The sequence below is a fragment of the Felis catus genome, chromosome A1 (assembly GCF_018350175.1).
Source record: "Felis catus isolate Fca126 chromosome A1, F.catus_Fca126_mat1.0, whole genome shotgun sequence".
Classification (NCBI taxonomy): Eukaryota; Metazoa; Chordata; class Mammalia; order Carnivora; family Felidae; genus Felis; species Felis catus.
In genome coordinates this window covers 119,510,856-119,538,205 of record NC_058368.1, presented here as the reverse complement: position 1 = coordinate 119,538,205, position 27,350 = coordinate 119,510,856, and the positions used below count along the sequence as shown (strand labels likewise).

The 27,350-nt window shown below is 40.8% G+C and overlaps 1 long non-coding RNA gene across 1 annotated transcript in view; it reads left to right on the top strand.

Annotated features, from left to right (window-relative positions):
* LOC123386186 overlaps nt 1-26,284 on the top strand; it is a 116,354-nt gene extending 90,070 nt beyond the window's left edge. Inside the window, exons 5-7 of the long non-coding RNA XR_006599930.1 lie at nt 20,891-20,945; nt 21,638-21,830; nt 22,626-26,284. This is a non-coding gene — a long non-coding RNA (uncharacterized LOC123386186). The remainder of the gene's footprint in view (nt 1-20,890; nt 20,946-21,637; nt 21,831-22,625) is intronic.
* Nucleotides 26,285-27,350: the final 1,066 nt, after the last annotated feature.

Here is a 27,350-nt window from a genome sequence, read left to right as displayed (position 1 = left end):
CCGTGGAAGAAGATAGCGAATGCAGTTTGCAGCCTTGTTTTCTCCACAACTCAACTAAGAAATGGAGATTCTCTTTAATGGCATTTGGATTTTGATGCAATTCTGACAATTACATTTAGAGGCAGAAATCATGTCTGTAACATGCAAACTACCTGGCAGCCGAAGTAAAGGTTCAAGGCAGGTCATTAAGGCAGACCAGACATCCCATCTGACCAGAAATGGGCCATCAGCTGATGTGGGAAACAAAGGCAGAAGGAAATGGCAGATAGAACTATTTTCCTTGTAACCTGCAGCCCATTGACAAATACTTGAGGCTGGCAGAGTAAAACCTTTCTTCAGGAACTCCCTCCTGTCTTAATGTTAATGCTTTGCTAGAGGGAAAAACAACCTTAGCTTGACAATAGCTCTGTCTCCTTACCTGTGAGTTTTCTTTAGCATTTGAAAATCTCACTGGAAACTTCCCCTGTACTTTACCTCCCCCAACTCCATAGTATATAACCAGTCTCTCCTCATGGCCCTGGGGCAGCTCTTTCTGTGCAGCGTCCTGCCTCTGTGCTTCAACAAAATCACCTTTTGGCACCCAAGACGTCTTTAAGAATTCTTTCTTGGTCATCGGCTCTGGACCCCACGAACTCCACTATCACCCCAAAAACCTCAACCTCGTCATCAGCCAGTAGTGGCATGGGATTTAAGAAGCCCCTGAGGAATTTAAAGACTGGCTAATTCTGTTTGAAGCTTTTCTGCTTTTTTTTCCGCATCCTATCATGCTCCCTTTTATTAGTGTGTGTGTGTGTGTGTGTGTGTGACTCCAATATATTTCAAGCTTGAATTGAGGTAATGTCAAAGTTCTAGGGCTCACACCTTTTCAGCATGAACAAGAAAAATGAGGATTTCCAAATCTTTGCCTGATATACTTGGAGAAAAATCTCATGCCATCCCACATTGATCTCCTGTTACCTTAAGCAGAATGTCTTCCATGTAGATGGCACCCACCAGCAGTTATTAGACTTACCCCACTGGCCCTTCATAGTGTAATAGGTCAGCTTATAAGATATCAGAAAGCTTATTGCATATAAGTTCGGCTTAAACTCACCTTTTATGAATAATTGAGGTAAAAGGCTTATGTAGTTCTCTATTAGGGTTATCGGAAATTACTAACCGCCATATCTCGCTTCTGTGACCTCGCCTGCTTGCTAAACAGATAACTTAGGATGCCAAACGCTCCCCCACCCCCCCTACCAAGATCTGGCTTAGGCAAGACCAACGTGTAAAAAGTCACATACTCGCTGCCCTATGGCATCGCAGGTGTCTAACTATGATTGGTCATTTTAAACCCTCTTAGGACAAAGAACTTTAAATTGATAGGTTCCCGCCAAAACTAATGTCTGTGTGTCACAATATAATTGGCTACCATGAAATGTTGTAAATTGTAATTGGTTAACCAAATAATGACGTATTCTGACTTGCTAAAATCCATATAAGCTCACTGCTACCTTTGTTTGGGGCCATTCTCTGCACTTTTCTCCTTAAGATCAGGAGATCAGGTTTGGCCCAGCTGTGAATAAAATCTTGCCTTGCTTCTATTCGGCATCTGGTTGTTTTTTTGACAGCACCCTGTTTCATTAGGTGACCCTGGCTGTGTCCAAATTATGTTGCACATTATATATCTCTATTGTTGTCAGATGAAATTAGATGGGTAAGAAGAAAAGCCTAACATAGACACAGCCAAATAGCTGATAACAAAGTAAGCCATTTTAATATGATGGAATCAGAGGTATTTTCAATCCCTGCCATCATGAGAGAGTCCCCTTTGGCAGCTGGAATAAGGGCATGTCATCTTCAGTTGTGACCATGGGGAGAGGTGCAGGCAGTTTTGTGGCAGCTCGTCTAGAGGAAAATAGTCGGTGAAACTTAGGGGACACCCAGCTGGTCTGGAGGACCATGGTGGGCACTGTGTATCCTCCATTGTGGCTTCTGCCTTAGATGCTGGTGCAGGCTCATTTCTGGCATTCAGAATAGTGCTCATTAACCAAGCCACCATCCAGCTCCTAGATGCTGGCTTTAGACAAGATTAGCTCAGGATTCCTGCATCTCATGGATCAAGAGTCCTGATGACTTTCCTTTCCCCCACTCCCTTTGATGAGGTGTTTGGAGTGACAGTGGAGTTCATGGGGTCCAGAGCTGACCACCAAGAAAGAACTCTTGAAGACGTCTTTGGTGCAAAATGGTGATTTTATTGAAGCACGTGGGCAGGAAGAGCTGCCCAGGGACCATGAGGAGAGACTGGTTATATACTATGGAGTTGGGGGAGGTAAAGTACAGGGGAAGTTTCCAGTGAGACTTCCATATGCTAAAGAAGACTCACAGGTACTGGAGACCTAGCTAAGGTTGTTTTTCCCTCTAGCAAAGCATTAACATTAAGACAGGAGAGAGTTCCTGGAGAAAGGTTTTACTCTGCCAGCCTCAAGTATTTGTCAGTGGGCTGCAAGTAATAAGGAAAATAGTTCTATCTGCCACTTCCTTCTGTCTTTGTTTCCCACATCACTATGGAGGGATGATGAAGATTTAGGTCCTGCAAAACTATGATCTCTATCAGTTAACCATTTTTTTTTCTCCTTTCCTTTGTTCTTGGGGAACCAGGAGTGCCTGAGGAATATCACACATATGCCACCCGGGAGTGGGGGTGTTTGTGGCCTGTCAGCTTGCCTTATGCTTCCTCATCACCTTCACTGGGGACTGGGCAGAGCTTCCTCTTACATCCCCGAATCCAAAGACCTCATGCTGCCCCCTTCCCTTGGCAGTGGAGCCATCTTCCTAATACATCCACTGTGTTAAGGAGTTCTACCTTCAGTGACTCAAAGGGAGGTTACCCTCCTAAAGGCAATTTGCTAAGTACTTCCAATGAATAACTGAGATATTTCTGAGATATATCTTTTGGGTAAGAAAACAGAACTCTGGTGGCACATTATTCCATACTAAATAAATATAAAACTTTTTTTCCATTTTAGAAATTATGTCTGCCTTTTGGTGATGGGATAGTCACAATAGGACAGTGTTTCTTAGCCTAAGAATGGGCTTTGGAAACAAGCCATCTGGGTTCAAATTCTGCCCTGCTGGGGGACATGAGCAATTACTTTATCTTTGCAAGCCTCAATTTCTTGCTTACACAAATAGCAATGACAACAATATTCACCTTATAAAGATTATTGTGAGAATCGCATGAGATAATGCATATTCTCAGCAGAGAACCTGGTATAGAATAAAATACACAGTCAACAAATAGTTTCTATTATTGTTATCATCATTATGCCTCACAGTAACCTCCTTTGAGCACTTTCCATGCATGCACCAAGAACTATTGGATACTGGGGAAGGAAAGATGAATAAGACATGTCTCCTCCTCTGGAGGAACTCTCAGTCCATTGGGGAAAGCAGACATGAACACAGCGAGTTACAGTTGTGTATCACCAGAGGAAAGAAGACATTGTCATGAGAATCCTGAGGAAGGCTGGAGACAGAGATTCAATTCAGGAAGATCCCACAGAGAAGGACATGTGATTTGACTATCAAAGAAAAAATAATGAGATAAGGAAAAAGTTTTCAGGCAGTGGAGCACCTATCCAAAATAAAAGATTCTTCTCTGATGTGTTTGGCAACTTGCGTCAGCTTGACACTAACCTTGAGTTAGGAGTGCCTGGGAATAGGGTGCGGTTTGGAAGTGTGAGAACCTAGAAGCAGAGGAGACAAGTCTTAAAAAGACACTTCTTCTGCCAGTGGCCATTTTCCATACTTTCTGGGCTCTTCTATACCAAGACTGACAGCTCAAGGCATAATCCAGATTTGATAGTTTTGTTTTTTGGCCCTAACTACTAGTAGAATTGACAGGCTTTCATTGGGATTGACTCTGTGTTCAGATATTGGTAAAGATAATAAAGATTTCAGTAATTGTCTTAACAGATTTGCCCTAAACCTCCCTTTGCCTCAATTTTTAGAATCTTTCAGGTCAGAATGTCTCTAGCTTGAACAGTCTGGGTTTTTGTTGTTGTACTTGATACTAAGAACTTCAGCTAAGGATTTGAGTTAATCTGCCTAGGAGTTGGGCTCCGTTTAATGCTTGCTGTCTCTGTAGGTGCCAGAGGTTCATATTCTTCTAGTGTCTTTGTTTTTGTCCCTCCCCTTGATTTTGGAATTCCCTAAGTACTTCTTCTTAGAGAGAATGTATATCTTGCAGCTCTTTGAACTGTAATCCACTGTTATTACACCAGAGCCCTGTTATTGCAGTGACAGGGTGTGGAGAGGGAGAAGTTTCCATAATCTTATAATTACATTACAGTCTTCCTTTTTATTTTTTTTAAGTTTTATTTATTTATTTTGAGAGAGCACACATGACTGCATGCAAGTGGGGGAGGGGCAGAAAAAGAAAGAGAATCCCAAGCAGGCTCTGAGCTGTCAGCAAGGTCCCCAATGTGGATCTTGAGTCCATGAACCATGAGATCATGACCTGAGCCAAAATCAAGAGTCAGACACAACTGGCTAAGCCACTTAAGCACCACTCCATTCTATATTCTTTTTTTTTTTAACGTTTTGTTTATTTTTGAGACAGAGAGAGACAGAGCATGAACAGGGGAGGGGCAGAGAGAGAGGGAGACACAGAATCAGAAGCAGGCTCTGGGCTCCAAGCCATCAGCCCAGAGCCCAACACGGGGCTCGAACTCAACGGACCATGAGATCGTGACCCTAGCTGAAGTCGGACGCTCAACCGACTGAGCCACCCAGGCGCCCCTCCATTCTCTATTCTTAAAGCCCTGACTTATGTTGACTATGGTTCCCTCCTTTCTGTGAGACAGAAAACCGAGAGGAGGTTGTGGTAGGAGGAATGCCCTTCTCCCAGGGGGCATTGCTGTCCAAATCTTTTCCTTAGAAAGTAGGCTTTTGTTACGGAGAAGGTTCTGAGAGTATTTCAGCAGGATTACTGCTCTCCCCCTTCTCTTTCCCCCACACCTCCACCAAAGCCAGGAAGGGATCTTCCCTGGTTCTTCACTATGAGAATATGGTATGTTTCTGGAGGTAGAACCCATCAAAGTTTGAGGGCCCTCTGAGATGGTAGCCCCTCCATGAGACTGTTTCTGTCATGCTACTATATATACTCGGACTCCATCAGGTTATTAAAAATCACCATTAAGTGTTCCCACCAATTTATGGTTCTAGTGGCTCCTGCTGCCAATAAACAGTTCTGTCTGTGACTCTGTATGTGACAGTCTCTGTATTTCAGTGTGGCTGTCCTTCCACCTCAGTTCTCTGCCTGTTTCAGAAGTTACTGATATTTAGATTGCCCACCTTTTGTTGTTGTAAAGGCGGGACTGATAACCTATGAGCTCTTTCCACCTTGGAGCTGGAACAGGAAGTCTGAGTTGGCAGTAAAGAGTTGTGTGTCCGAATCCTTTGAGGAAGACTCGATGAGAGAGTACAAGTAAAGTGCTTGGCATAGTGTCAGGCACAGAGGAAATGTTTAGTGCACTTTTGCTATTATTACCATATCAAAGAAGATTTAAATTTGATTCCTATTAACATATAACAAAAGATAAATATTTTACTACAATGCATTTCTTAAAAAAAATAACCGAAAATAAAAGAAACTATTTTAACCAGACAACGTGAATGCAGCCAAGTAGTACAAGATTAAAATTGAACACCCTCCAAATTCTAAATTATGCATTATACTCCAGTTCCAGAAATACACAACAATTCAATCTGGTCATGCTTCACTTATCAAAGCTCACTTGCCGTTGGAAATAAACATTTCAATTTCTATGAGCCAGTGATTATTTTTTAATATATATTTTATATGCCAAGTACTCTGTGACGTAGAATTGATTTTCTCTTTGTGCTTTCTGTGGAATTGTTCAAAGTGTAATGAGAGTAGCAGCCAGGTAAATAGCTAATTGTAATACTATACAATGAATGTTTGGATAAAGTTATAGCAAGGAGTGTTATCACATGATTAAGGCAAAGCCTCTGAACTCAGTCTAACTACATTGAAATCCCAGTTCTGTGACTTCACCCTGCAATGAGATCTTGGGAAAATTCTTTAAGCTCTCTCTCTCTGCCTTATTTCTCTCATCTATAAAATGGGGCTAGTGAAACATGTTATAGGTTTCAATGCAAATAGAAGGCTTAGCACAGATCCTGGAGCAAACTAAGTGCTTAGCAAACGTAGCTCCAACAATTAGCTGCAAAAACAAAACTCTGTGAGGAAGAATAACTTAAGCTTGATGGCAGGAACTAAGCCTTGTTTCTCAAGCTATCTCAAATGCCTGGCACATTTTAAGTTCTCAGTATATCAGTCAAGTCTGTGAATGAATGAATGAATGAATGAATGAATGAATGAATGAATGAGTCATTAATTCTGCAAAGCATTATGGAAGATTTCCCAGTGGAGTATTTGAGCTTGGTTTTGTAGGATTAAGAGGTCTCACCAAGTGGGTAAAGGAGAAAAAATTAGGTGGAAGATACCTGTTGTGAGAGAAGAAACCGAGAGTTTTACAGCATGATCAGAGCTCTGGGTATAGAGAGCAATGGTACCCATTCAGAAAACAAGGAAGTCCCAGAAAACCCTTCTTAGGCATTTTGCTTTGGTCTGAGAAATAAACTTTTGAGTCAGTGGCTCCGAAGTCTTAGTCTCTTTTTCTTAAAATCACCCTGTCCCCCTGCCCAGAAATAGAAAACAAGTAAACTAAAAGAACTAGGTAATGGAATCAGTAATTAAGGACTATGTTTTGTTTTTTGTTTCAAAGCCTTTTAGGAAATGGAGAAAATAATATATTTATGGAGGAAGTTAATTCTACTTCTGTAGTTTTGCCATCTCAAATACAGCAAGGGAGCTACTAGAATTCAGATTTCTAGGCTCTCCACTGGAGTTGCTGAGTCAGGATTTCTAGATATATGGACTAAGAATCTACATTTTAAACACGTTATCTCAGCTTTTTTGTTTGCTCACTGAAATCTGAGCACCATAGATTTACATGCAAAGATATCTCAAACTAGTATTCAAGAGGTAAATACATATTTGATAGTTTCTGGCAACTTGGCCTTTGTCCCTGCTGTTTTCGCTCATTGAAATACTTCTCTCTCACTCATCCATTCTTATGCACACTAGTTTTGCCTTATTATTTATTCTTCTGGTGTTAGCTTATTATTTTTTATTCAAAATTTATTTTACAAATAGGGCCTACTGTGGGCCAGACACGAAGATATCCTAAATCGACCTTCTCCGAGTTAGGTATCATTCTTGTGTTCTCTTGTAGCACCCTGTACTTTCACTCTTAAAATAATTAGGATACTATGTTATAACTACGTGTTTACTTATCTTACTATAAAATATGTTCTATGAGAGCAGAGGCTGCATCTTATTTTTGTTCTCTGCCTAATGCCAACCTTGCACATTGCCTCACAACTGATATTCTCTAAGTGCTTGTTGAATGAAGAAGGCATGCATGCATAAACGTTATCAGTCAGCGATTGCTGTGTAACAAACAGTTATAAAAATCCTAATGGCATATGACAGTAAGCATATATTTCACTTATGCATCTACAAGTTATCTGGAGATTGACTGATCAGACACAGCTTAACTGGGCTTGGTTCCAAGCTGTAGGTTGGGTGTGCTGCCTGCCTCTCATCCCGCTCAGAAAAGCAGGCTAGCTGGAACGTGTTCTTATGATGGCAGAAGGCAGGATCACAAGAGAGCAAGTAGAAACATATGGTGCCTTTTAAAGAATAGGTTTCAAATTGGTACACAGCCACTTTGAGCTCTACTCCACTGGCCAAAACAAGTCATTGACAAAGGATGTGGATAGAGGAGGATGAGGGTTTAGGGCCAATGCCTCAGTGACATAAAAATTAATGAATGAAGGGAGTATTGAGTGAAGAGATTTGAAAGGAAGGATGTGTAGCTTTCCCCTAATTCACTTGCTGACATATGCTAGGATACCCAGGACTCTGGAGAAATGTAGTGATGGGAAGGAGCCATTCTAGGAAGATCTAGCCCAACTTCCATTTGGGGGTTCACTAGAAGTCGTTAAGTTCATATATTAAAGGAAAAAAACCACTAGGTTTTATAACTTCTGTAGTAATGGCACCCAATTGCTTCTGCTACCCCAAATCTCAAAACCTCCACGGATGTACTGAAAGTGAAAATACGGTCCCGGCACACACCCTGCTCTGTTTTCTCTTCTACCTGATGTGCTCAGCTGTTGTGGGACACACTGGATAAAGGTGAGAGGTTTGGGGGTAAGCCTGCAGGGAGAGAGCCTGAACTTAGGTCACAGCCCAGGAAGCAAAAAGGAGGCAGAGGAGGGACTTGTGGAGGTTCTATTTCTAGGATTTGTAGGTTTTTATAAATCATTACTGTTTGTTCAAAGCACTCACATCAATCTTTCCTTTTGATTTAAGGTTTGTTTTTAATGATGTCTGCAGATAAAAGAATCAAGCTGCATGTATTCCCAGGGTGATTTCAAGTTCCTTCAACAAAGCTTCCCTTCTTCCAAAATTCTGGAGTTAGGAAAAGTTTCCTTCTTCTTGAAATGCTAAATTTCTTCCACCTTCGGTTTGTATTAGAATTCCTCTAGATGAAAGTAGCCAGAGATCCCAAATGTGTCAAATTTCTCTTTGAAAAGATAAACCACAAAGTTTGCAATTGCTTTTTTAGAGCATAAGATGAAGAAGATCCTAATTCCATGACCTCAGGAGGGATGAGATGATAGCCGACAATTAAATTGCTAATGTTTGGGTTCTTGTAGGAGCCTCTCTAACTCATATTTATTATTGCTTAGAGAAAGACCTTCAAACAATTCTCAATTTTTTCTCCTTGAATAGCAAAGTGGCAATTCTTGGCTTAGGACATTGGGAATCCCAAAGTGTTACCCCATTCCTATTCATGGATAAGTCTCAATGCCTAAATACCAAAAGGCCCATCCATAGGAAGAAATCTTTAAAAATTGGGATGCAAAACAGTATGTGGTGACTCCAATTTTGTTAATAATTAGTAGTCACATGGGTATACATGTACACACACACACACACACACACACATACCCAGAAGGCAAAAAATGAGAGAGATACACCTAAAGGTTAATGATTCCTCTCTCAGTACAGTGATTATTTATAAATTTATTCTTTATGCTTTCTATAGTCTTCAGATTCTTTTCAATAATTCCATATACTTAAAACATTTTTTAATGGTTATTTATTTTGAAGGAGAGACAGAGCACAAGCAGGGGAGGGGAATAGAGAGAGAGGGAGACACAGAATCCAAAGCAGGCTCCAGGCTCTGAGCTGTCAGCACAAAGCCTGACACAGGGCTTGAACTCATGAACTATCAGATCATGACCTGATCTGAAGTCAGACACTTAACCAACTGAGCCACCCAGGAGCCCCTATACTTTTCTAATCAGGAAACAAACTTATACCAGTTTACATCTACATGACCACCTTTTAAAACCTTATTTTAATTAAATTGGCTGTATTAAGTTATTTAGCAAATATTTTATTGTGTCTTTTAAGAGCCTTATTAAAGGCAATAGAAAGATATTAGCACTGTAGACCATTACCATTAGCACTCTAGCAAGACAAAATAAATCACAAAAGAAGTCAAGAACATTATATAGATTATAGAGTTGGATAGAACCTTAAGTACACTTTATATGTGAATATAAAAAAATCATACAATTCCTAACTTAGACGCAGTATTTCATTGTTCAAAAAGATTTACCATAGGTTGAGGAAAATCCAATAGCTAGGAAGTGTCAGAGTTAGAACTTGAAATCATGTCTCTTAGCATCCAAAGCCAATACAATACAGAGTGCTATCCCCAAGCATTTTGATGAGGAAGTCAAACTTTAAGTTAAAATAGATTCCAGTCCTCAATAAGCTAAGAAGTGACAACATTTCACTCAAAAGTGTTTTTCAAAAAGAGTAAATGTGTTTTCTTTTGTCAGTTATTCTGATTTGTTTTCTTAGACCACTTTAAAACTAGAACTATACTACCCTGAAGACAGAGTCAGTGCATATGCAGAGACAATCCCCAATGGTGAGACTCTGAGGTTCCTGTGGTTTCTGTTGTCTTCAGAGCTCTCCTTCAGGTAGGCTTTCATTGTCTGTAGGAATATTCTTTTTTTTAAGACATTTTTAAAAATTTAAATCCAAGTTAGTTAACATATAGTGTAGTAATGATTTCAGGAATAGAATTTAATGATTCATCACTTACATATGATCCAGTGCTCATCCCAACAAGTACCCTCCTTAATGTTCATCACCCTTTTAGTCCATCCCTCCACCCAATACCCCATCAGTACCCCTCAGTTTGTTCTCTGTATTTTAGTCTCTTAGGGTTTGTCTCCCTCTCTGTTTTTATCTTATTTTTGCTTCCCTTCCCCTATGTTAATCTGTTTTGTTTCTTAAATTCCACACGCGAGTGAAATCATGTATTTGTATTTCTCTGACTAACTTTTTTTGCTCAGCAGCATATACTCTAGTTCCAGTCATGTTGTTGCAAAGGTAAAGGTTTCATTCTTTTTGGTTGCTGAGTAATACTCCAGTGTGTGTGTGTGTGTGTGTGTGTGTGTGTGTGTGTGTACACAGCACATCTTCTTTATCCATTCATCAGTCCATGGGCATTTGGGCTCTTTCCATGCTTTGGAACTATTTCTATACTATTGTCAGTAGTGCTGCTATAAACATTGGGGTGCATGTGCCCCTTCGAATCAACATTTTTATATCTGTAGGAAGATTCTTGATCGGAACTTAGTGATTGCCCCTAAAATTCTGGTTCTGATTCTGTTTTCAAACTGGAGGAGACAGAAGAGGAAGTACAAGTTTATGGCATCTGTAAGGAAATAACCAAGCAAAGCCAACTCTACAGGACATTGTGAGAAGTCCTTGATTTCATATGAGGCAGGTGACCCCATCTAACACATTTGAGTTCTAAGAGGGATAGTTTTGGGAAACACTGACATTTCACATTATGAGATGGCAAGTTTGCTGACCACGTTTTAGGAGATGGGGATTTAAATGCGTTTTGGAATGATGACTGATTTAGTATTGTAGCATAATACTGCAGGGTCAAGTCTTACATATATAAACAGAAAAACTAGATTCTGGGGCATTGAAGCAGCTAGCCTAGGCACTAGAATCCACCCAAATTACCTGAATATATATTTCCCTGAACTCCTACCATGGTCAATGGATACTGTAACCTCTCCAAGACCCTGTGGCCAGGCTTGCATCACTACAGGTTTTCATAGGAAAAGCAGACAGTCAGGTCAATATTCCAGGTGTTTCCAATGAGTCAGACATCTGGTGTGATGGCAAGGCCTACCCAGATGGTTACTGAATATTTCATCTTTTGCCTGGATGTAGGCTGCCATCTGTACACCCAGACTTAGACCTAACAGGGCATCAGTCAATACTACATTGTCTGTTAATTAGAAATTTACTTGAGTACATTTTGTCCACTGGGTACCTGCTGTTTCAGTAATCTTCCAGCCAGACACATTTACCTGAATATTCATGGTCACTTAGAAGGCACTCGGCACTCATGCTGACTAATCATTTAATTCCTTCTACCTACCCTTCAGCGTCTGATCCTGCTGTCTATTCACTACGCTTTTATTATTTCCCTTTTCAAATTCTAAAGATCTCTGGAAAGAATGCTACAAAAATGGCTTGGTGGTTGCTTGAATGTATACCTTATTTAGGTGAGCAGTTTCTCTTTACTGGTTAATAAAGTTACTTTTCACACCTTTCTTGCCTGCAGTATGCTAGTTTCCTGCTATCTGCTATTAGCCATCTGTCCTCCACTGGGGCACCCACAAGGTCTTCTCCAAATCCCCTTTAGGAAAAAACCTGAAGTCTTTACCCTGGCTTAAAAGACACCCGAGGTCATATCCTTGATCTCCTTTTCTATTTCTTTTCATCATCATTATTATTATTATTATTATTATTATTATTATTATTATTTTAATGTTTTTTTTTTAATTTTTGAGAGTGACAGAGTGTGAGCAGGGGAGGGGCAGAGAGAGAGGAAGACACAGAATCTGGCAGAAGCTCCAGGCTCTGACTGTCAGCACAGAGCCCGACGCAGAGGAAGATCATGACCTGAGGTGAAGTCGGACACTTAACTGACTGAGCAAGCCAGGCACCCTTCCTTTTTTATTTTTGCCACACATGCTTTCTCTTTGTCTTTCTGTACTTCCAAAGAGTTTTTTCTCTGGCATCTAAACCTTCACATATTCCTGGATCCCACTTTGCCTCCTGTCTAACTCATCAAACCCCACAGAGCTCTGAGCTTTCCTCAGACAAGATGTGCTGAAAGCCCCAAACAAGGTGAATGCACCTTCATCTACACTCCTATAGTATCCTGGCCTCTCTGTTCTGTAACTCCCCTCATTGGTAATTATTTCTCAGCAGTCTTTGCTCTAGATTGTATTATTCTAAAGGTCAGCAATTGTGTGTGTTTAAAAAAAATGTTTTTAACACTTTATTTTTGAGAGACAGAGTGACACACAGCACAAGAGGGGGAGGGGCAGAGATGGGGTGGGGGGACACACTCATGGAACTGAGATCATGACCTGAGCCGAAATTGACTGCCCCACTGACTGAGCCACCAGGTGCCCCTTGTGCGTTTTTAAATGCATAGCCTAGTATGTGGCACATAGTAGGCACTTCATAGTTACAAGTTGGCAAATGGAAATAAAAGCAGAAGTTTAACTTGTCAAGTTTGGGATCAATGTAAAAATGTAACAATATTGAATCAATGCTTCAACTGAATCAGTGATTCCATATCAACAATTATTTTCTTGAATGTTTCTCCTATTTGCCAGGCACCATGTAAAATACCAAAAAAAAAAAAAAAGTAATATTTAGTCTTGTTTCCCAAAGAGTTTATCTAATTAAAATACTTGCTAGGTAATGACCAAGATAAGAGTGTATAATTTTGCAAAATTAATCTGTTTAATATTAGTGACCAGAGGAATGATTGATTTTCATTCTTTTCCTCCTTATTGATTCTACCATGACTTTGGTTTATACTGAGATTTAGGATGTTGGGTTCTCAGACCTCAGAATACCTTCTGGGATTGAGGTATTCTTTTCATTTTTTTAAAGTTTATTTATTTACTTTGAGAGAGAGTGAGCTGGGGAAGGGCAGAGAAAGAAAAAGAATCCCAAGCAGGCTCTACACTGCCAGTGTAGAGCCCAGTGTGGGGTTCGAACTCACAAACCACAAGAACATGACCTGAGCTGAAATCTAGAGTCAGATGCTTAACTGACTGAGCTAGCCAGGTACCCTGATACTCTCTCCATTTTAAGGAGTAATTGTCTCTTCCTTGCTTATGGCCTGCAGCCTAAGATGCTGTCTCCAGTGAGCCCAGCTGTCCCCTCTTCTTAGAAATGTAGCTATGAATGTTCTGTTTTCTAATTTTTAAATTTACATGTTTATGGACAAGTCTTAAAGTGTTTAATAGATAATAAATAAGTTTATTAAACAAATAAAAATTAAATTAAAAAAAAAAGAAATGTAGCTATGAGAGCAGAAAAAAGGAGAAGTTTTTCTCTCATGGTGCATGGTCCCTGGCTTGTCTGCCATTTCCTTCTTGGTTTGAAGATGATTGGGAGATGACTGAAGATAAGGAGGTTTTGAATTGGCTACTGAAGCGAAGTACCTGTTGGGGAGGGAGAGAACAGTTTTCCTTTGTGATCAGCAGGGCATATGGTGTGGGGATATTGCCACTGGATGAACTTGGTCATACCTGTGCTGCTGGTCTGGCTCTTGCTTAATGTCCTACCTTTAAGGTGTTATTTCTTCAGCTTGAATCTTATGTTAAATACTATTTTTCTGGACAGGGCAGTTTAACACTTAACATCTTCACATGAATTGGATTTTCAGGTTGATATGTAACTAAAGGTTTGTGTAAGTTTAGATTCAGATCATAATTGAGATGTTTTGAATGAGGAGAAAGAGTACAAAAAGAAATATGTCCCAAAAGGTGTATATGGGGTATCTGTGATGGAATGGGGAGGGGAAGAAGGATGGAATGGACAGTTATAGGCAGCTGTGGTATGATAGAAAGAGCAAAGGACTTCTCAGACAGACCTGGCTTAGTTTTGATTTTGTTACTGACCAGCTGGGTCACTTTGGGCACATCACATCCCCGAGCATCAGCTTCCTCCTCCGTGAAATAAGAAGAACATTTCCTACCTGAGAGGATGGTCATGAGGCTTAAAGCAGAAAATGTGGGAGCACCTGAGTGGCTCAGTCGGTTAAGCCTCCAATTTCAGCTCAGGTCATGATCTCAGTTCCGTGAGTTCAAGCCCCACATCAGGCTCTGTGCTGTTAGCTCAGAGCCTGGAGCCTGCTTTGGATTCTGTGTCTCTTTCTCTCTCTGACCCTCTCCCACTTGTGTGCTCTGTCTCTCCCTCTCTCTCTCTCTCAAAAAAAAATAAATAAATATTAAAAAATTAAAAAAAAATAAAATATGAATATCTGTAAATGATAGCACACGAAGCCATCGTGAAGTATTATACTGGCAAAGTATTTTGGTGGTGGGCTCAGGAGCTAGAATGCCTGCCTCTCAACTGTGGCTGTAGCACTCACCAGTAGCCTGACCTTGAGTGAGACCCTCCATTTCTTCGACTATAAAATGAGGATGCTAAGTATATGTACTTCATAAGACTGTGAGAATTAAACAGGTTAATATAAGTAAAGCTCTTAATCCTGAAGGACGGTTCAGCTCAAAAAAATTAAGCATGGTGGTGATGATGATGATCAGAAGGATGATGGTGGTGGTCATGGTCAGTAGCAGAAACATCAAGAGGCATTGAGTAGTTAAAAGCAAAGGCTCAGGGGATATCTAGCCAAGTTGAAATTACAGTCCATCCCTGTTAGAATGGACAAGATGCTCAATGTCACTGTGCTTTTGTTTCCTCACTTGTAGAACAGGGATCAAAGAATGCCTACTGAACAGTAATGTTTAGACGGTTAACATAATTCATACTTAACACACACAGAACTTGGCACTTATTAGTACTCGGTACATTTTGGCTATTGGTATTGAAACGTCAGTGTTAACAGAGATTCTGAGTTCACAGGGCAGAATAAAGTTGAATTTGTAAAAGCATGGAGAATCAGAAGGACAGTAAGATCACTTCCTGGGTATCCCAGCTTCCTCTACCCTTTGACCTGAACTCAGCACATCTTGTGTCTTCTCCTGCTCTTTCCCTGCTCATCCATCTCCTTGCTGTCCATTTAGGTGACATATTTTGAGTGTTTACCATGTGCGAGTCATGGGGCTTTGGGAGGGCTTTCTCCTTTGGTCTTCCCAATATCCCTGTAAAATAACCACAATATATGAGTGAGGGCCATGAAGCACAGAGAGATTTAGTTACCTGTCCAAGGCCTCCAAGCTAAAAAGGAATAGAGCACAGAGTGAGAATGCTGGTCTCTGCAACTCCTCACTGTAAGCTTGCACTTCCTCTCCTTCCACGTTCCTTTGGCATCATGACCCTGTCAGGGCCATCAAGCTGGCATCTCCCGACTTAGATTTCAACATTGGTATTTTCTGCTCATTCCCCAGTATGGCTTGCAGCCTCTTAGAGATATAAAAGCAAGAGATCTAGAGTTGAGCCTTGCTGAGAACCAAGGTCAGGGTTAAAGTTGACTCCCTAATGACTGAGGCACTCTGGGGTTACAGAACAGGAATTGTTCTATTAGAAGGCAGAAGTGCACGGTTTTCAAAGGAGTTCTAAAGTCAGACAGCCCCTAGATTTATTGGGCATTGCAAAAGTGAAGTATCTTGAGCCTGTATCTCAGCTACAGGATGTGGATAATAATAGTAATAATACCTATGTTGGGGAGTTGCTATAATCATTGAATGGCCTCTTATGAGTAAAATGTTTATACCTACTCTTGCCAGCATTTATGAGACACATTGCAGGACATGACAAATCAAGTTTGATTTATCTTGCTAGCAGATAGTGTATATGTCTGCAAATCCAGAATTTGGCCTGGGTTTGGGACTTCCTACCTCCCCTGAGGGAAGGCATTGCAGAACTTCCAGGGTCTCAAATTTTTGTTTTCTAGTCGCTGAGCCTGTCTTCAGAGAAGACTCTCGCACTCCTCTAGGAACACTTCCCAAAATGCCCAAAACAGACCATCTGACAGTGATTCACTGGGGCTTCCTGCAAGATTCAGGCATGCCTCAGAGCTGTGTGCAATGCTACGGGTAAGGGAAGAAATCTAGCTTGGGAATCAGGATCCTGGGCTAACCCTCTCTTGGCCATCACCAGCTCTGTGGTGGCCCAGTTTCCCAGTTTGTCAAATGGACATTGAGAAAAGAAAACAAGAACCATGCCAGAGTGACTGCAAGTGGTTAACTCCCAGCAAACATTTACTAAGCATCTACTGTGCTCCTGGCACTGTACTAAACACTCGAGATACAAACATCAACGAGGCATTCTCTGCCCAGTAGACAGGAAGCTACCCTTCAGTCTGGAAGAGGAGAGCCCCACACAGCAGCTCTTTCCCCGCCATGGCTGGAGAGTCACATGTAAAGCCACATGGCCCAATTATTAAGCATGTGGCAAAATAAATAAGCTCTGTGGTCTTAAACATGATGTTAAGCTGCTCTGTATCTCAGCTAACTCATCTGTAAATGCCACCTCTCTCTTAGAGCTTCTGTAAAAATTTGGGGAGATAATGTATGTTTCGCAGGAGTATATTTTTATTTTTATTATTTAAAAATTTTTTAATGTTTATTTTTGAGAGAGAGAGAGAGAGAGAGAGAGAGAGAGAGAGAGAGAGACAGAACACAAGCAGGGGAAGGGCAGAGAGAAAGGGAGGTACAGAATCTGAAGCAGGCTCCAGGAACTGAGCTGTCAGCACAGAGCCCGACATGGGGCTCAAACTCACAAACTGAGATCGTGACCTGAGCTGAAGTCGGCCCCTTAACCAACTGAGTCACCCAGGTGCCCCCACAGGAGCTATATTTTTAAGTGATTAATAACTATTCCCTTTTAGCCTTTCCGAGTGCAAGACCTTCTTAGATGCATGGGACATTTATCTTGAGGAGTACTAGTAACAAGGTATATGTGTGGTAAGGATTAGAGTCTGGTTCCAAAAAAATGCAAAGAAAGAGAATGGGTGATATTCAACCTCTAACGTTCAGAATAAGATTTTTCAGAAAGGCTTGACTTGCTCCTTAGATATTGCTTAAATACTATCTAAGGGGCTGTTTAAATTATTATTCTGGAGTTCTGCATAGAATTGGGACAAAGTTATTTGTTCTTCTTGACTAAAGCCCGGGGCCTTAGAAGGAACATCAGGTAAGTTATAGATAAGTTGAATAAGTTGTATTTGCTCTGCACATCTGGTTTGAAAACTGCGTTAAACTTGTGCCTAGTTGGTATACCTGGGTGGCTCAGTGCGTTAAGCATCTGGATTTGGCTCAGGTCATGATCTCACCATCCGTGAGTTCAAGTCCCGCATCAGGCTTTGTGCCACCAGCTCAGAGCCTGAAGCCTGCTTTGGATTCTGTGTCTCCCTCTCTCTCTGCCCCTCCCCCACTTGTGCTCACTCTCTCTCTCTCTGTCTCTCTCTCTCTCTCTGTCTCTCTCTCTCTCAAAACTATAATAAAAAGCCCCATAAATTTGTGCCTACTTCAGTTAATGCAACATAGTAAATAGTTGCAATTATTATTATGTTTGCTGTCCAAGTTTATAATAATTAAAATAGAAGTATAGAAAACAAAAGAAAAGAAGATGCACAGTCGAAAATCCACTTATATTTAACATTTTCTGGTGACACATGAGGAGAGAAAATCACATTAGGCAGAGAGCTCATTATGAGCAGGAGATATGCCTTGTTCGTCTCTGTATTCCCAGCACCCAGCAGAGTCCTTAGAACAGGCATTCAGCAAATGAATGAATTAGCAAATTGCTCCACATGTGGGCCTGCCAAGGTCCAGTTCTGGAGAAGCAGAACTACCGATGTACACGGCTTACTGGGGGTGCTATTTGGCAGTTATAATAACCAAACCTCACAACCCATGATGGGTATTCTTAAATCCATGAATGAGTCCTAGAACACTGGCCCAGTTATTTAACCGTTCTGCACATAGCCTCTCCTGTCTGCAAAATGGAACCGGTTATCTGCCAACCTCACGGGTTTGTTGTGAGAACTGAATGAGAACATTGTATGTGAACGCAAAGAGAACATTTGAAATATGAAATGCTATTTATTCCCAAGAAACCTGAAGATGAATAGGCCACCTGTGGAACTCTGAGACTTGGCTGTTGTTTCCCTCCCGGAAGGACAAAGGCATTCTAAGAGATTATTTCATTATTCTTCCCTGCCCATGGTTTAGATAAGATATAGTCTTAATGACACCTGTTTTTCGTTTTATTTTTCATTATATTGAGTGATTAACCCCCCAGAGAATCTATGAAGTCAGCTAGTGAGTGTGATTTGAAATCTTTTCTCTTATTTTTAGTCAAGACTGTATTCTTATTAAAAGTTCCTAACTTTCTGGCCTCGGTTGGCTTCTTCTGACACCAGAATAAAATGAATTTTATGACTTCAAGACAAAGCCAAGCCTCTATTCTTGTAACTTCAGTCAAAAGCAGATGAGGCAATTTGAACAAACTCCAATGTAGATATTGGCTCAGACCTCCTCTGACATCCATACAGCTTCTGCCTTCTCTGCATCTGTGGCTTAGCTATACCTTTGTGTAGGAACAGGAAGAAGCAGTAACAGAATTCAGAAAAGTTCACTATGAAGCATAGTAAAAATGATAGAGGATCTCCAAAAAGCTACCCTAAAATCAGTACATCAGTCATAATGAATTATTGCTATACCCCCATCCTTACTGTCCAGCTGTGTTACTGTCTTCCTTAGATCAACTGTCCCTTCTCATCAGTATTTTCTCTCTTATCTATAAGACTTTCTTAAGCCAATAGCTTTCAACTGATCTGTTCCATGTAACTAGTGACTGAAGGACACCACCAACTTTTGTTGCATGGATTATTAATAATTTTTTTTGGCTTCCCAGAATCCATTTTTTTTCTACTTTTGGGTTTCCTTTGGAGAACCTCTCATGTACTCCTTCTTGGTGCCACAGCTTCCATGGGCCTGATGAATAAGTGGTCCTAGATGCCTACGTGGGCATGAGACCTAGGCTTAAGCTAACCAGCATTTCTCTCCCTCTGGTTTAGGATTTGGTTCAGGGATGGGTGCATGACTCAACTTGAGGCAATAAAAACTAAGCCCTTGTTTCAAGTGTTGGGAATAGAAGAAAGAAGCAGTCCCTTTTTTTGCTCCATTTGAGTCTGGGAGTATTTAGGCTTAGAACTGAGACTTTACCATGTGGGGTTTGAGACTAAAGTCTGCATAGGATGGGAAGAGGGGAACAGAGCCAAGAGATGGAAAGAGACTATATTACGGTGATTTTCATGTCCCTGGATTTAGTCATGCCTGAAGCCATTTGTCTTTGCCATTACATAAGTTAACTATTTTTCTTAAAAACATTTTTTTTAATCTTTATTTTTGAGAGAGAGAGACAGACAGACAGAGTGTGAGTGGGGGAGGGGCAGAGAGAGAGAGAGAGAGAGACAGAGAATCTGAAGCAGGCTCCAGGCTCTGAGCTGTCAGCACAGAGCCCAATGTGGGGTCCAAACCCACAAACTGCGAGATCATGACCTGGGCCAAAGTTGTATGCTTAACTGACTGAGCCACCCAGGCGCCCCTGATTTTCCTTTTAAATTAAGACAATTTGAATTGAGTTTCCTATCTCTTCGTAGAAGCTTTCCTGGTTGGGTACTAAGAGTCCTGTATCCCAGGAAACCTTTCAGTCCTTGGCAAACTGGGATGCTTGGTTACTCAATTGCCAACACAAGAGCCCAGGCTGGTACACATGCATATATTTCCTTACGGTCAAGGTTATAGGACATTACAGTGTTGCACAGTGATAGAATGTTGAAATAATCACCTTATTAATGTTGAATTAATCACATGGGACAAGGTTTGGCACAATTTGAAGTACGAAATAAGGTGGCAAAACAAAGTCAAGGCATGAAAGAAAGATTTCCTGTCCACTGGAGCCTGAGGATTTTGTCTCTGAGTATCCACAATGACAGGGTTGAGTCAGTAAAGAGTTCTGGCCAATGGGCAAGAACTGAATGGTTGACAAGGAATGGTAATGTTAGTCCTATTAATGTGTTTCCAGATGCTGGTAGACAGTTTTTCTTGTACTATGTTATTGTGATTACTACCGACTTGTTTTAGTATTACTTTGAATCTTTCCATTAAGCCATTAAAAATTCTGGTTTTCCAACGTGTGCCATGGCAATGAAAGGATACAGAGTAATTAACTCGTGTAAAGGCCTTGAATTCTGTTCTTAATTTTAAGACTCTTTTTTAAGTTTATTTATTTATTTTGAGAGAGAGAGAGAGAGAGAGAGAGAAGAATAAGAAGAAGCAGCAGCAGCAGCAGCAGAGAGAGGAGAGAGAGAATCCCAAGTTAGCTCCAGAGTGTCAGCACAGAGCCTGAAGTGGGGCTTGAACCCACAAACTGAGAGATCAAGACCTGAGCTGAAATCAAGAGTCAGATGCTCAACCAACTGAGCCACCCAGGTGCCCCTGATTTTAAGACTCTTAAAGGCAAACATAAGTTTTGCTTGTCTTGTGTTCTCCTTGCATACCAAATTCAGTTTGAACATGGGTGGTAGGTAGCCTAATATTTTTAGAAAAAATTAGTCCGAACCCTCTTAGGACATAATAATTGTACTTAAAGAATTTGAAGGGGTTTCACTTTACTGAAATGTGGATTCTTTTACGTTATTAGATTCCTGGGATGTTTTGAGAAGGCTGGATCACACTTGCAGGCGTTGAGTTATCCGGTGGGTACTAGAAATGCAGCAGATGATTTTTCAGTATTTGATTCTCAATGTGCAGAGAAGGTTTGTGTGTGCAACAAAGAAGCATTTCAGAAGTGGAAATTTGTTTGATGCCAGTGGGGGTGAGAAGTGTTAGGTAAAGGAATTATAATAAGCTTTCTTTTTTGGGAGAGAAGAAAAATAAAGATGGCTAGAGATCCACAGAGGAAAAGAGAAATATGTCACTCTATAAAAAGTCAAAGATCTCTTTCTATTCTTATCAGGGTGAATAGATGATTCTGAAGCTGAAAATCAGAGGCTATAACCTGTGACTACAGGGTTATTTTATTTTTTAGCTTTACTGGAATTTAAATGAGCCCAGAACTTAAAAGTTTTAAATTTAACCTTATGTGATATTTAGATTTAAGAATTTCCATGGTATTATACACACCCACACAATTCACACCATAAGACATTTATATTGATAAATGCATTGGATTATATACATCCATTCATACAAATGCATTCATATAAATATATGCATATGTTGAGAAGAATTTTTAACAAATGCCTAAAGATCATTGTATTTAAGAACTTAACAAAATGCAAATTCCATCAGTGTGACTCAGTAGTATTGTATTTCTCTGTGATTCCCGGAAACTCACTCAAAGGTCATGGGGACTGAAAGTCAGATAATTCTGCTTCGTGGGTTTCAGGTCACATCGGGATATAACATCAGTTCACACAGACAGAGACTGGATCTTCTTCAAAGATGTCCATCCTCAAGGTTCTTCTGTACAAGCAAGGCTAGTCATTCTTCCCTGTCTTTAGTCCCATCATATTCAACCTGTCTTTGTCTTCTTTCCAAGAGCCTGCTTCAAAACTGGGAGCAAGACTTTGATGGCCTATGTAAGTGCATGTGTCCTGTGCTCAAATTCTGCTTCTCCATTACTTTCATTTCTTCCTCTTTTAGACCCTCGTGTGACAAGCGAAGTTAATCATAGTAACTATTTTGGGGTTGTTATGAATTAATGAGTATTAGTGCTTAGAACAGTACTTATCATTCAATGGATGTTAACTCCTGCTAATATGTCCCCAACACCAGTACTCTTTACCACAGATAATTGGACCAGGAGTGGCTAGCTCCCTGGGAATATGAAATTGCCATGCAGTGTAGCAGGGCCAATTAGCAGAGAGCTTGTAGACCCGATTTATAAAAATCAGAACAGGGATCCCCATGCTTGAGTCAGGAAGCACTGATAAGCAAGCAGAGAAAGCTTTGTTTGAGGGGAGCTTAATAGATGTAAGGTATTGTGCAGAACACGTTACAGGTGTTAATTCATTTAATCCTCGAAACAACTTCTATGAGGTAGATACTGTTACCACACACCATCCTACAGAAGAGAAACTTGAGGCATGGAATGGTTAGGATGCAAACCCCAGCTCCAGAGTCTGCTCTCCTGTTGGTGAATACACTTATGTTGATTGAGGAAGAGGGTCAGAGAGGCAGCTAGGTGCACAAGTAGATGCAAAGGGGAGGTGAGAGACTGTGCCTGGTGCCTATCTCCTAAAGGTCCAGTCCCTACTCATGGCTTCAGTGAGACACTCCCATAACACTTCAAGAAACATTCTCCTTCTGTTGTCTCTAGTTTGAATATCTTGCTCTTATTTGCTGACTCATTACTCAGACTTCTTTCTGCTTAGTGGCGAATGGAGTCTGAAGTGACCAAAGGAGCCTCATACTTACTCACACAGCGGACTGCACCTCACGGTACTAAAGGCCCCTGTAGACTGTTAACCAGCCCTCCAACAGCAGAGGCTGGAGAAGGAGCTCAGGTCCGGATGCCAGTTCAAACTTCGGTTCAAGATCCGTCCAGCTCCAGAAGGGAACAAGAGGCACGGGTCATGGCTGAAAACAAGATGGAGTAGTTCCCTGCACTTCAGAGCTAAGGTTTACTGGAGAGCAGATGGTGACACACTGCAGTTGCTACGTCGCAATGTCACCTCAGATAATTTGCATTCTAGCTTTTTGCTTCTCCAAAATAATCTCTCAGTGCCAGCTTTCACTGTCGAAGTAAACGGGTAGCTTGAATTGGGCAGAAGATATTTTAAATTAGGGAATCAGTCATCTCCATGGTGATCCAAGTCACCAAAATAGGTCAGAACCAGACTCTGTTGAAAAAAAAAAATCTCTGGGAAGTGCAGGGAAAAGGAGAGAAGCAGCTGTGATGTCCCGAAAAGAAAGAAGTAGCCTATTTGTTTTTCATATGAACTGCGATTCACTGAAAGTTTTAAAGGGTTGAAAACATTACTTCCAGTGACCTGACTGCCTCGCAGTGGTGACACATGTCATTTGAAGAAATGCCAGGAGGGAAGAGGAGAAAACTGCATTTGACCTATCAAATATAGGTGGCTGTTGAAAGGAAGACACTGACACAAAGGTCCCCGAGTCCACACAGTTTTCTCTCATTGCCCCAATATTTTACTTCATTTCTTCACCTCATTTCTCTAATGCTTTGCTCATGTCCTGGATGCACTGAAAAGCGCCAAACTCCAGGCCTGCTGGCAGTGAGCTGTGCTTCATTCTTCATGTATGAACTCAGTTTCGGAATGAATCTCTCCCAGCGGAAAGAAACGGTGGAAAATTGTACAGCTCAGTTCGTGTACAGATGAAGAAGGACAGGCTCAGTGAGTTTGGAATAACAAGATGGATTTTCCCTTGCTAGGCGATTAAAAAAAAAAAGATGAAATTCATGACCACAGTAAATGTTGAGCACCATTTTTCACTCTGTGTCTAATCCCTTTTGTGAGCAAAACTAACTGGGAGAATTATAAAAACATCAACATGGACAAATCCAGGCTTTTTAAGCTCTCTGTGATTGTTACCTGCCACAATGTGAGCAAGCATTTTTATTTTTATACCTGCCATACTTTATGTCCCATGCTTGTTCCCCGAGGTTTCAAGTTCCCAGATCCCTCTGCTCATTAGTCTCTCATTTTCATTTTGCCTTTCTTTGGATTCGGTTGCATTTGAGAATGGAATCAGAAGACAGAAGTCAGGACAGAGGGAAGAATTGGGGTGTGTTGGAGGATGTGTGGAAAGAAAACGGGCCTATAATCTGGAGAAGAAGGACCTAATGGATGGACTTCAAAGGTGTGTGACCTGTGTAGTCACCTGGAGCCTTATCCTTAGAAGGGACCCACTCTTGGCTTAATGCTGTGCCATCACCATCTTGTGCAAGGATCCTCACAGTTTCATTTTGCACTGGGCCACACAACTTATGTGGCTGGTTCTGAGAGCCGATAGGAAAGGAATTCCCCCAGGAGATAGATATCTGAGGAACAATAGGGAAATAGCAAGTAGTAAGGTTTCATAGAAGGTCATGGAGAACAGGGTTGACATGTGAGTTCACATCACCAGAACTGAGCTCCCTCCTTCAAGGAGAAAAAATGAAGGCAAGAAGCAAGCAAACCAGAACAGTGTACATGGTCTGATTGTTGCAGCCCTGGAAGCCGCCACTCCTCTCTTCCTCCTCCCCACAACATACCAACACCCTCAATTCCATGTACAAAATTAAGTTCCCTAGGTTTAAGATTTTTCCTGCTCTCAGAAAAAAAAAGTGCATATGTAATTAATCATAGTAGTCATCTACATTTATTCTGTCAGGAATGAACTATTTATTGTGTATCTCCCATGGTAAGTCATTCTTCTAGATACTATGGATAGAATAGTGAGTAAGGCGTACAGAAACCTTGCACTCAGGGAGATTACATTCAAGTGAGGAGACAGAAAATAAAACATGTAAATAAATGCATAAAAATGATAATATGTGATACTGGTAAGTGTGCTACAGATAAAATGGTCAGCAAAGACTGGGCAGGTGGCTTTAGGGTGGTCTGGGCTGGCCCCTCTGAAGAGATGGCATGCAAATTGGCAGCCAAGTGAATAGAAGGTAAGTCTGCAAAGATCTGGAGAAATAACTCTCCAGGAAGAGGAAGCAACATGTGTGAAGGCTCTGAGATGAGAACTAGCTTGCTGTGTTGAGGGACAGAGAGAGAAGGCATGTGTGGCTGAAAGCTAGGGCATGGTGGAGAGAATGAAGAAACGTGAGGCCAAAAAGTCAGTAGAGGTGAGATCACTTTCTAGTCCAGAGGAGGAATTTAGATTTTACTCAAAAATAAAGGAAACCGTCAGAGAATTTTATGGTACGAGAGTGACATGATCCAATTTACATCTTTCTGTGTAGAGGATGGTCTGTAGGGGATATACTAGCAAGAATGGAGGTGGAAGATGACAGGGGTCTTGGGAGTGACCCAGGGGAGAGAGCGGCAGATGCAATAGAGTAGGGAAGCCTAGAGGTATAAGCAGCATTAGGATTCAGGATAGATCCTGGAGAAGAACTGATAGCTTCCTGATGAATTTAATGTAGGATGTTAGGGGAAAAAAGAAAACATGGGCATCTCCTATGTCGTTGGTGTGAGTGACTGGTTAGACTGCAGCCCCATTACTAAGTACAGAAAGGATGCAAAGAGGAGGGTTTTGCTGTGTTGAGGTGGGAGTTGAGAACAGGAGTTATATTCAGGTAGAGGTGTGGTGTATGCTGATAGATGAGACCCATCACGAGAGAAGATATCTAGCCAACAATATAGGTGAATTATCAACATAGAAGTGTTTTTTTATTTCATAGGGGAGGATGAGGATTACCTCAAGGAGGGATTGTAAGCAAAGATAGTAAGAGGGCTCCAAGATTAGAGGTTTAGTTTTGTCATAGGGAAAACAACCAGGAGAGGGGATGTCACAGAACCAGAGATGAAAACATTTTTGAAAGGAGGGGAACAACTGACCGGCTGCATAGACATCGAAGAGAATTCAAGGCAGAACAGAAAAACAGACCATTGAATTTGGCGAGATGAATATAACAGTGACCTTGATCAGGACTATTTTTGTACAGTGGGGTTAGAGTGGGGAAAAAAATGCCCAATCAGAGTGGATAGCAAAGAATGAGAAGTGCAGATGGGCTTGCAGACAGTGAGTTTGGACAGCTCTTCTGTGACTTAAGAGAATAAGAGAATAGATGGGAAGGGAAGGGAGGAAAGGGGAAGAGAGAAAAGAGAAACAGTGTTAGATAGAAGGACAAGAGGCCAAAGAAGATTCATTAAAAAAACCTTTTAAAATATTTATTATTTTAAGGCATATTTGTACAGTAGACAGGAAGAAATGGACAATGCAGATATACTAGGTACAACTGAAATTCTCTTAACCTCCATTTCCTCCACTTGAGAATGGATTAATTGTCCTCTCTTTTTTCTTTTTCCTTCTTCCTTTCCTTCCTTCCTTCCTTCCTTCCTTCCTTCCTTCCTTCCTTCCTTCCCTCCCTTCCTCCCTCCCTCCTTCCCTCCTGTCTTTTTCTTCTTTCTTTCTTTCTTTCTTTCTTTCTTTCTTTCTTTCTTTCTTTCTTTCTTTCTTTCTTTCTTTCTCTTTCTTTCTTTCTCTTTCTCTTTCTTTCTTTCTTTCTTTCTTTCTTTCTTTCTTTCTTTCTCTTTCTTTCTCTTTCTTTCTTTCTTTCTTTCTTTCTTTCTTTCTTTCTTTCTTTCTTTCTTTCTTTCTTTCTTTCCTTCCTTCCTTCCTTCCTTCCTTCCTTCCTTCCTTCCTTCTTTTTCTTCTGTTAAAGTAATGGTACCCGTGGCTGGTGTTTCATACTCTGAAACTCCATGAATTACTGTGTTCATTTGATCTACTGTTTACAAAGAGGCAATTGTGTCCATCCTTGAACTTGCCAATGCCTAATGTATAGACTGAATTGTATTCCACAACCCAAGTTCCTATGTTGAAGTCCTAAGCTCTAATATGACTGTATTTGTAGGTAGGGCCTTTAAGAAGATGATTAATGTTAAATAAGGTCATAAGGGTAAGGCCCTAATCCAGTAGAACTGTTGTCCTTCTAAGAAGAGGAAGAAACACCCAGAGCATGCACACAGAAAACAACAACAACAACAACTATATGCTGGAGGTGGCCAACTACAAGCCAGGGAGAAGCCTCAAGGGAAACCAAACCTGCTCACACCCTGACCTTGGACTTCCAGCCTCCATAACTGTGAGAAATAAATTTCTGTTGTTTAAGCCACCCCATCTGGGGTATTTCATTGTGGCAGCTCTAGTAGACTAATACAGCCTATTCATTACCGTAAGTATGTAATTTAATGAAATATTACATAAAATTAAGAAATCATGCAAAAAATTGTTTTTATGAAAAATTAGCTGAATGCTTTGGAAAGACTTTTTAGCAAGTTGCTAAAAAAGGTGCTGTTCCATTGTTATGGGCAAGGCAACTATAAAAGATTGGGAGAATTTGTAAAACTAGGACAGTGACCTCACATCATCTTTAAATATCTTTCAGTTCTCACTGTACTTTAAAGAAACCAAAACTA